At 47.2% G+C, this 10,657-nt stretch overlaps 1 long non-coding RNA gene across 1 annotated transcript; it reads right to left on the reverse strand.

Moving 5' to 3' along the window:
• Positions 1-286: 286 nt before the first annotated feature.
• LOC149919947 (uncharacterized) lies at positions 287-2,241 on the reverse strand. The gene is made up of 3 exons (XR_016469763.1): positions 1,983-2,241; positions 1,750-1,854; positions 287-1,071 (listed from the first exon to the last, which is right to left on the reverse strand). It is a non-coding gene; the product is annotated as an uncharacterized LOC149919947 (long non-coding RNA).
• Between the last annotated feature and the right edge of the window lie 8,416 nt (positions 2,242-10,657).

A 10,657-nucleotide genomic window follows, 5' to 3' on the forward strand; every position in this document is an offset into this window, starting at 1 on the left:
CAAAATAGTGCAAAAGCCATTTTCTCTTTTTAATACCAACTCTCTAGCTCCTTATGTAAGCTCTGCAAGTCACTTAGGCTTCTCAGACCCTGATGTTCCTATGCCTAGCCTTCATCTTAGCACAATACTTCCTGGAGCATGTCTTTTTGAAAAATAATTAAACCCTTGAGGACACTGCACAGGAAATTATCCCAGGAAACTCCCGAGCTCCTCTTGCACAAAGCTCTGGGCCTGCCTTGAGCTTTCTGGGGAGTTTCCACTGCCTTTGGGCTTTGATTAGCACTGGTGCCATGTGAGTGGGTGTTTGGTGGCTCATGTGTCTGATGGACTGCATGGAAAGGTCTGAATTGCTGCATGGGCCGATATGTTGTGTATGTCTGCAAGGCTAAACAAGCAAAAATGAGGGTGGTGTCCTGAGGGAAGACATTGGTCTTTGATTTGTTCAGGTGTGCTTTGAAAAAAACATGGCAGAAGTCATGATGGTTAGGGTTTGGCTTCACATGGGCTGGAGACCTCTTCAGCTCTGTGTGCTGGGTCCTGACGGATGTAAAAGTAGGATGGCTATCATGGGGGTGAGAGTCCTTATTCATTTTGAATCGTCTCAGGGTCTGTAAAGGATATCAAGATTACAGATAGGGCTAGGGCTCAAGCTGGCTTGCAAAAATCAGTAACTTCTGTTTGGCTCTTGTAGTCCTGTAAAACATGGGTAAGATTTAGCATCACCTGGGGCAAAAGGCTCGCAATTCATTTAGGCTCAGCTCAGGATCACTGGACTAGAGAGTTAAGAGCAGAAGCTGAAATTTGATGTAATTAAGCATCTGCAGAGCCTGTCTGGAGAAGATAAGGGTTGCATCCTGTGGAGGCAAATTGCCTTTGATTTGCTCAGAAGTAGAATGGGGTTTTCTGTAAGGGTAAAATTAGAGCTGGTGCCTCCTGGCTCAAATCCAGTGTTGATCATTCTGGGCCAGATTCAACTCATTGAATAGGCATCATGGCTTGTATTTAGTGTATAGAAAACTACAGTCACTGCGCATGAGGCTGGAGCCAGGAACACTGGTGGAATATCTTTGTCTAGGACAGATGGAAATAGATTGGAATTAATGGAAAGGCTGAGTGTTAGTAGTCCCTATTACTACCATTGGCCTGAATTTACCTAGGCAGTGTTGCTTGGGTTATTTATTTTGATCCTGTGGTTCTTAACCCAGACTCTATATTTAGCAGAAGAGCCCAACATAAAACACACGCTGATAACCTGTGCGGCACCTTGCTGCAACTTTAGGCCATGTTCTGAACGTCTTTAGATCCACTTGTACCAAATCATCTGACTACCCCTCCAGTCATGAGCTTCTATACACACGGAAATCTTCAGCCAAATTCAGAATTATCTAGAGCTCCTCAAAAACTTGCCTCCAAGCCCATTTCCCCCAGGGCATTATCCGTTAGGGCAACCTTGCAGCCCTAAGTCCCAGCTCTAAGTCCCAGCTCTTACACAGGCACCACCTTGGTGAAGGTAGATAGCTTTTAAGGGTTGATAACCATTTAACCCTATAGACTTACCCTATAGGACTTACTCTACATCTTTGGTCCTTGCTTTTAACACAACGGTAAACCGAGCTCTTTGTTTCCTTCTGTACTTGTCCATAATCATAACTCTACCCCTAGTGTTAGTCCATTAGCCTGGTCAGCTCAGCCCAACCCAACCTACTAGACAATAAGTTTCGAGAGCAAACTCTCACCAGGAGCACTCACCCTAGAAGGATGCAACAGATGAAATATGTGGCTCTGCTACCATCACAGTCATCCTCCTTCCTTAAGAGTCTACAGCATGCAATCATGAGCCCAGTTTTCCAGCTCCTGAAGCAAAGTTCTCAGATAAGCAGTAATACTCTGAAGCATTTCATAGGAGCTTATATTTTGGCCTGTCCTGGGGCCGTTTTAAGAACAAAGCATAGACAGCCTTGTTGAGATTTAGCTCTCCTTACTTTGGTCACCACCATTCCTAGGGTTTCATCCGGATAGTCTACACTCACTCTCTGGTTAGCACAGGACACTCAGCTCACCCAAAGGCACAGGTTGGTGTGGGAGAAATAAGCACACTGAGGTTTTCTCTTTTTCTCTCCACTGACTACTGAGGGAGTTTTTGTATGCTTGAGGCTTATTAGAGACCTAAAGCTGGCTGTGCTGCATCCCACCAGGCTGTGAAAATTTATACATAATTGACAGTCTGCACAACTATGGCTGATTATTAGTCCACCTCCTCCCAGTTTTATTTAACTTGCCATTATATTTCCAGATTTAACAAACATATTCTTCTTTGGTGATCACAAAAATTAATTAATAAACAGTGTGTATACAGCCCCCTGTACTGAGATCTGGGATGTATGGCAGGGCTGACAGCACTACAGGGGTGCCTGGCCCTGCTGCAAGGGAGTCTGTAAGCACAAGTCTTCAGTGACACTTAGGCACCTGCTGCCATGAATTTTGGCAGGGAAAGGAGTTGGGACACTGCTGTGCTTAGGCAATCATCTAAGCCCTTCCCAGGGCACTGTGTTTGGATCCCCACCACTTCTGGAAAATTGCCTGACACGGCGTGTCTGTGTTCATGCAGCTCATGCTGAGCAAGGAGATGGTGGTAAGAGAAGGCCACAGAGTGATGCCGCAGTCAGAGGAAAAACAAACAAACAAACAAACCCATAATCTTCTTTTTGATAGGAGCTGTCAGAAAAACACCTGGTGGAGAGCTAATTTCAGCTGTTACCTGATATCAGCTTGATATCACGGTGCCATCTTGGGTGGGGTCTTTATAGAGAACAACTTTGCTACAAGAACATTAAAGCTGTAACAGCTGGCTCAGACAATGCAGGTAAAAGGAAATAAAAGGGGAGGATAAGAAAGTAATTGTTATAATTAGGCAGGGGAATAAAACTGAATAGACTGTGTTGGGGAGGGGGAGAGGCAGCAAAGTGCTGCTGGGCTGCCTGCTGCAGGTGTTGAGCTTTAATGGCAACGACTCAAAAAAAACATTAAAAGTTGTGTAATTAATACCCTATGAATAATGCAGATAGGTGCCCTCACAAATAGTTGAATAACTGATTTTGTTACAGGGCTTCTGCATAATTTTACAATATGCTTCCTTTTCTACCTGTCTTGTTAATTTTCTGCCTCTTCTTCCTCCTCCATGTTTTTGTTTCAGGATTTGCTGGCTTTTTTTTTTTATTTTATTTTTTTCTTTCATCAAATTGGTTTCCTGCAGCTCAGCCCATTTCACTGCTGTGAGAGGCAGATCCTTAAAAACTTAGCCTGAACAAGACTGGAGTAAATGAAGGAAGGCTCTGTGAGGGCCTTCATCACAGGTGACAGAAAGGAAAAGGAGTAGTTTCCTGCCTGCAGAGGCAGGAGGAAAAAATCTGCAGTGACTGGGCCAAGTGATGTGTAGACTGAAGTACAGGGGTTGCTGCTGGCAGCTATACTCCTGAAAGCCTCTGAAACAATTTCTTTGTTGGAGCAGGTACCGCTGGCTTCCAGCCTCCAGAAGATACAGAGCAGATGAAACACCTGCAGTGGGGGCTGAAGCACATGGCCCATCCTTTGTGTTCAGTTTTTCCTTTCCTTTGAGTTATTTTTCAGCTCTGGAGGTCTTCAGTCGCTGCAAACTCAAAGGGAAGGAGAACCAGGGAGAGGAATAGGAGGTAAGACAGCAAGTCTTAAGCATCCCGCCAGTGGCAGCTGGCTTACATAAGGGAAAGAAGTGCATGCTGTCTGCTGGTATGTGTGGTGGCTGTAGGCACACCTATGCACCAGGAGGGACAGCCAGGTCACACTAGGGTGACAACACAGCTGGCAACTGCAGTCATCTAGGAGTTGTCTTTAATGTCTGCTGGGTCAAAGTTGCTGTCAAGAATGAGGCCAAAGTAAGAAAGGATAGATATGTTTATAGTCTGATGGCTTCTTAAGACAAGAGAGCACCTAGTGTAAGCTAGGCATAAAGCAAGCTCTAGCTTGGGGCAGCCATTCCCTGAGAGTCTTCAAACTTATTTGCGGGCATGCTAGAAAACATCTTGGCTGGATGTGGATGTTCCTGGAGAGAAAATGGATGCCTTGCTGGCCCATGTTCTTCCAACGTCTTGAATTAAGGATGGGATGCCAAACAGACTGAATTTAATCCATAGTTAAAGGATTATTTCTTTTTGGCTCCTCAACAGTCACACGCTCAGTGGAAATCCAGTGGCAGCACGTGTGTCACAATGTAATGTTAACAGCCTCATTACATATCAACTCTGTTGCTGCCCAGACATCGCAGCCAAGCTCCCTTCCTGGCAGCAGGGAGGTGCTGGTGCCCATGATCTACTCCCCTTCAAATGTCTTTTGGATGAAATAGTGGGACAGGGATGGCTCTTCAGGAGGGTCACTGATGTGTTAGGTGGGGTGGTAGGGTGAAAATCAATGCCCTGGGCTGCCAGCAGCTTTCTTCACACACCTACCACCCATCCTCACACCACAGCACACAGATGCCCCGAGTCCTGCTGTCTTGGCAAGATCCACCCCTGCCTTCCTCAGAACAGGGCCAGCCAGAAAACAAGCTTCCCGCTGCACCAGCATGCACCAACTTGCTTTTTGCTCTCTAGCCACTTCTCCCTAGGTCCATTCTTCTCCATGACTGGCAGAGGAAAGCTGTATCTGATGGAGGATGGTGATTAAGGCCATGCGGGAGGCTTTTGAGGAAGCCATTCTTCTCTGGCATGGCCACAGAACACAGCCATGGCTGAGAACTGTGCTCTGCTTGAGTGGAAATTTTTTCCCCTTTGCATCTTGATACCTAGTGAGTTTTGTTACTCTGAAAAATATTTAGGGCTTAGAGGCTGTTAGGAAAACAGGCAGAACTCAGAGAAATAGCAGAAGAGCAGGAGGGGGCTTGGGGCATTGCTGCTTGTAAAGTGGGTCTAGGGCTGTGGGAAGCTACTTACTGTGTGCATGTATGTGTGTGAAATACCTAATAAATACTTTATATAATAATAATAGTAATAATAATAATAATAATAATAATGCTTTATGCATTATATAATACATAATGATAATACTTAATAACACAGGGAGGTGGGATTGTTTAGCCTGGAGAAGAGGAGGCTCAGAATAGACTTTATGACTCTCTACAGTCACCTGAAAGGAGGTTGTGGTGAGGTGGGGTTGGCCTCTTGTGCCAGGTAACAGTGATAGGATGAGAGGGAATGGCCTCAAGTTGCATCAAGAGAGGTTCAGTTTTGATATTAGGAAACAATTCTCAGAAAGAGTAGTGAGGTCTTGGAATAGGCTGCCCAGGGAGGTGGTGGAGTCGCCGTCCCTGGAGGTGTACAAGAACCTCATAGATGTGGCACTGAGGGACATGGTTAGTGAGCATGGTGGAGATGGGCTGACAGTTGGTGATCTTAGTGATCTTTTCCAACTTTAATGATTCTATGATTCTACTTTATATGATAAATAATACTTTATATATAGGTAATAAAAAAAAAAAACCATTATACACAACTCTTCTACTGGCCAAAGACTGCCCATTTATGTAAACATCAGACCAGCGATGCATCAGCAGAGAGTGGATGGTCAAACAGATGTTCCAAAGGTTTTATATACATATAAGTATTATATATAATATTGTACATACATAATATAAAAAGGACTATTATATATATAATATATTATAACATATATATTATATACTACATTATATATCATTGTATATTATAAACTTATGCAAATACATAAGTTTAATACATATAAAATAAATGACAGAAGTTAAGAACAATGTAGGATTCTAGAAATCTTTAAATATTTATAATTGGTAATGCAAACACTGTGGCAACTATGATGTGGAAGGTGTTCTCCCTCTGGGCCTTTTATTTCCCAGCTGCTCAGAGAGGGATGATTTTTAGCCTTCCTTCAGATTTTAATGCTGAAAACACTGAGTCAAAACATTGAGTTTGGTGAATGCTGCTCTGATCCATCCTTGTATTCAACAGACTCAGAGTGTCTAAACTGGAACAGCCACACTTGTGCTCATGGCTGTGCAAGTGGCTGTTTCTTCATCTTGTTTTTGCAGCCAGGATTTGATTCCTTCCCAACAGTGGCAGCACCTTGAGGGAGTGGATTGCAGGGTTGCGGTTGTGCTGCGATGTGTCTGACTTGGCAGCCTACAGCGATGCACCTTGGGGCAGCTTTTGGCTATTGGGATGATCTGACAGACCACAGGGAGCAGGGATGGAGCAGCTTAGAGAGAGAGCTGCGGGCTGTGCTGATACCAAGCAGATGGTGGGATTAAGTTAGCAAAGCATCACACTAACTTCAGTGCAGTACTGCTGTCTCCTGTCTGATTTTCGTAGTCTGTTTCCAAAAGCAAAGCACTGCAGTCTTGTCTGAACATGGTTTGGACTGGAGTAAGTTCGCTGAATGTGGTGGTTCAAGAGCTCCCTACCTCAAAAAGAGTCTAATGTTGCATTTGTAGATGTGTGCACAAACACCCACCCATGTGTGTGAAGGCCAAGCACCGGTATGTGTTGGCTCTGTAGGTGGGTCAGTCAGTGCGCGTGTCTGTGTAGGCAGGTACACATGCACACACACCGGGCTGTCCCTGTGATCAAAGTGAAGAAACAGCCGCATTAAAAAGCATGAATAGCTTCAGATCATGTCCTTATTGCCTCTGGTTCTCACCTCGCCCAGCCTCACCCTGTCCCACGTCCCTGCTAATTGCCTGCAAACAGCAGCAGGGATGCACCAGCTGCCAGGGCTGGAGCATGCTCACCACGGGGCTGAACGGGCTGGGCTTTTCTCTGGGAAGCTGTAATGTAATGTGAAGCTTGTGTGAGTGTGAGACACCACCTCCTTGGCAGGTGTCGAGCAAAGGACAGGGAAGGTGGGAAAGTGTCCAAGGGAATGCCCTGCACAGGGCTGGTGGCATGCATGAGGGCCCTGCATGGCACACCTCAGCCCACAGTTCTGGGAATTTTATAGGGAAAGTCCTCCTGCTGTCACACTGGGATGACGGGGGTGGGTTTAGGTGCTCTTCTCTCTTTCCCTGATGCTCTCTCTTTCCCTGAGGCACAGATGAAAGGGAACCCCTCAGCTCCTGATTCTGCAAAGCTTTTTGCTTTGGAAATTGTGCAGGAGCTGGTGGAAGGAGACCGGTCCAGAGTTGCGCGAGGCTGAGGGATGCTCACATCTCCAGGAATTAGTACTGAATGTGAAGATACAAGGAATAACTGGCAGAAGAACTTCAAGTTAGGCTGAAGTCAGCCTTTACATTCACCCTACATTAACTTCTTAGGCTTCAATTTTGCAAATGACCAAATAACATTGTGCACGTAGAACTGCTACTGATAGAGCTACTGAGACAAAATTTCCCAGTATCCATTGTAATTGTGGCCTGCTTAACCTCCTACAATGCCTTTAGCTAAGCATCTCTGCAAATAAATAAATAAATAAATAAATAAATAAATAAATAAATGAATGAATGTGGTGCTGGGATAATGCCAACCTCACCAGGGGTTTTAAAACACAGAACAGACATCAGGAATGCTGCTCAAGGCTTGACATGCTGAGCTGTGAGTCTGCAGCCCATCTTAATCCTGCCACAGGCAGAGAATGCTCCCTGCAGCTGTTCTGTGCTGCCTCTTGCTTTCCCCTAGGGTAGATCTGCTTTTAAGGGTTGCTCCATCACAACAGTGCAGGATCAGGTAGGGACAAACCTTTGGGGCAGCACTTGCAAATGGGCTCTTGCCCGTTCCTCAGATGGAGAGCACAGAGTATCTTTCCCCTTGTCACTGTCAGTTTTAGCATCTGCTTTGCGCTTTTGCTTGTTTCCTCTCAAGCTTTCCCAAGCAAGGTGTTTCTGTGCAGATCACGAGTTGCTCTTTGTTAGCATTTAAATGGTCTTTGCTCTACATAATTGCAGAGGAAAGCCTGAAACTCTCTCTCTCCAATAGATTTTCAAAAACAAAAGGCAAATAAGGTGGCAGCAGCGGTGATTTCATTCCGCTTTTGTTCAAGTGCCTGCTGTGTGGTCTCCTACAAGCTCTTGATGTCCTCAGTGGGGTGACGGTGGCAGCAAGGCGCTCCTGGTTGGACTGGGAGCTACAAGCGGGCTTCGTGCCAGCCTCTCCGCCGCAGCCTTGCTGGTGAATCAGAGCCACGCAGCCGCCTCCCCATGCCACCTTGCAGTCTGCCTCGCAACGACTGCCTTCCGTTCCCCATGTCTGGCTGCTAGCAGCCTGTGACGCTGAACCGCAGCGTTATCATGGCCACCCAACATGTTGGGATCTGCCCTCTGCTCCCTCCTCTGTTGAAACAGTTTCCTGCGCTGTTGCCATCTGTTTAATCATCGTCATCAGCTTTGAGCTGGTAGTCTTTCCTTAGTGTGGATCCCCAGAGATACTATTTGCTGCTTTGCTGCAGCCAGGGGCTCAAAGCGTGTTCTTAAAGCTGGTGGGAGCAGGGCAGCGCTGTGTGCCGTGCATCCTTCTGCACTACCCAGCCTCTGTTGTAACAGCAATCAGAAGCTTCATGCAGAGGCTTGCACGCATGTGTGAGCCAAAGAACAGGATGAGCTGAGCTGACAAAATCACAAAATCAGAATATCCTGAATTGGATGGGACCCGCAAGGATCACAGAGTCCAATTCCTTGGACCACACCAGAAATTCAAACACTATGTTTGAGAGCATTGTCCAGATGCTCTCTGAACTCTGACACTCAGGGCTGTGCCCACAGCCCTGTGCACCCGTTCCACGCCCACCGCCCTGTGGTGCAGACCCTTTTCCCTCACCCCCATCTGCCCTCCCCTGACACAGCTCCATGCCGTTCCCTCGGGCCCTGTCGCTGTCACACAGAGCAGAGCTCAGCGCTGCCCCTCCGCTCCCTGTGAGGAGCTGCAGCCGCCATCAGGCCTCCCCTCAGCTCCTCTGCTCTGGGCTGAGCACAGCGAGGGGCCTCAGCTGCTCCTCACACACCTTGCCCTCAGAGCCTTCACTATCTTTGGATGCTCTCTAACAGCTTTATGTCCTTCTTAAATCGCAACACCCAAACCCGCACCCAGTGCTGCGGGTGAGGCCGCGTATTGCAGAGCAGAAGGCACCTGTGCTGGACCTGGTGCCCACCGGGTACAGTTGTCCCTTTGGCTCCAGGGTGCACTGCTGGCCATCAGCCAGAATCCCCAAATTCCTTTCCATGGGGCTGCTCTCCAGCCTCTAATCCCCTGTGTGTACATGTATTTGAGGTTGCCCCATCCCAGGTGCAGAATCCAGCACTTGCTCTTTTTAAACTACATGCAACAACACCACAGGTCTCAGGACTTGCATGCAGAGCAGCCTGGTGCCTTGCTTGTGCAGGTTTTTGCCCTTCTGCCAAAGGAGCCCTTGGTGGTGCAGCTCGGCTCCCTCACGCCTTGTTTTCCTGGCAGCTCTGCCGTGCGTAGCCAAGGTGGTGCAATGAGGAGGCAGGAATGAAAAGTCTGAGGTTTCCCTCTGGGCCTCTTTGCAATCACCCAGCAATCCTCTCCCCTTGCCTGCTGCCAAGCGTGTTTGAACCACAGGCTTGTCAAGTCCTCTCGAGGCCTGTAGAGACATGGCACTGCAGCTCCTTGGTCTGAGGAGTGGGTAAATAACACCAGAGGGTGCTGGGAACAGGCTGCTGGGAAGACAGGTCACGCACCAAGGACTGCCTCATCACCCAGAGGCCAAGGCTTGGATCAGGGAGGTGGTGAGAGGCACATTCTGCTGCTGGAACCCTGCTCCTCCCAGCTATGCTGCTGTGGGGGCTTTGAGCTGAGCTCTGCAGCACTCTCCTTGCCATCACACTGCATACCAAGCCTGTTCGCCAAGAACACAGGGGTTTGTGCACCTTTTTGGGGATTGTGTGATTGCTGGAGCCAAGGGTTTGAGCAGGCAGAGGCTGCATGCAGGGTGACAGCTCACAACCCTGCCTTTGCTTGATTCTGGGTGTGAGCTGAGAGTGTGAAGCTGCTGCAGAGTCCAGCTGGGACTTCAGCAAGTCAGTGAGCAGAACACACATGACTAGGAAAGTCACCCACAGGAGACCTACAGAAAGCAGTAATTCCTAGTTGCTCCTAGCGCTCACACTGCACCCCATTCAGCCCTTCTGACTGTATGAGGAGCTGCCACGTGAGGAAAAACGCTCCCTACAACACTGGCAGCACAGCATGCAATCCCTTTGTTGCTTTTTCCCCAATGCCTTCTATGTAACACATAGCTGTTGCCTATTGTTGTGAAAGACTGGAAAATAAAGACTCATAAGTGTGGCTTCATGTCTAATTAGAAGCTAATGTGCTATTATTATTAGGCATTGAAGGAATGTACTGGCGAAGGAGTGCTCGAGTTGTTTTAAAAGCATAAGCTTATACTTTCTCTTTGCCTAGCTGGCACACACTGGTGTTATTAGGAGGCACAAGACTGTTGCTGCTTAGTCCTATAGCTCTTCTTTTGAAGTTTGGGCAAATACCACTGGAATTAAGTATCTCAAATCTGTTTGTTTGGAAGACTTGAAGTGTAAGGTGTGTCCCAGGCTAAGCCAAACGTTTAATCACAGCAGCACAGGACTTGAGAGAGTAAGTGGTCTGTGGCTTAATTTCTATAAAGAGATAGTGATGAAGCACAGCTT

The sequence above is a fragment of the Phasianus colchicus genome, chromosome 1 (assembly GCF_987193195.1).
Source record: "Phasianus colchicus chromosome 1, bPhaCol1.hap1.1, whole genome shotgun sequence".
Taxonomy (NCBI): Eukaryota; Metazoa; Chordata; class Aves; order Galliformes; family Phasianidae; genus Phasianus; species Phasianus colchicus.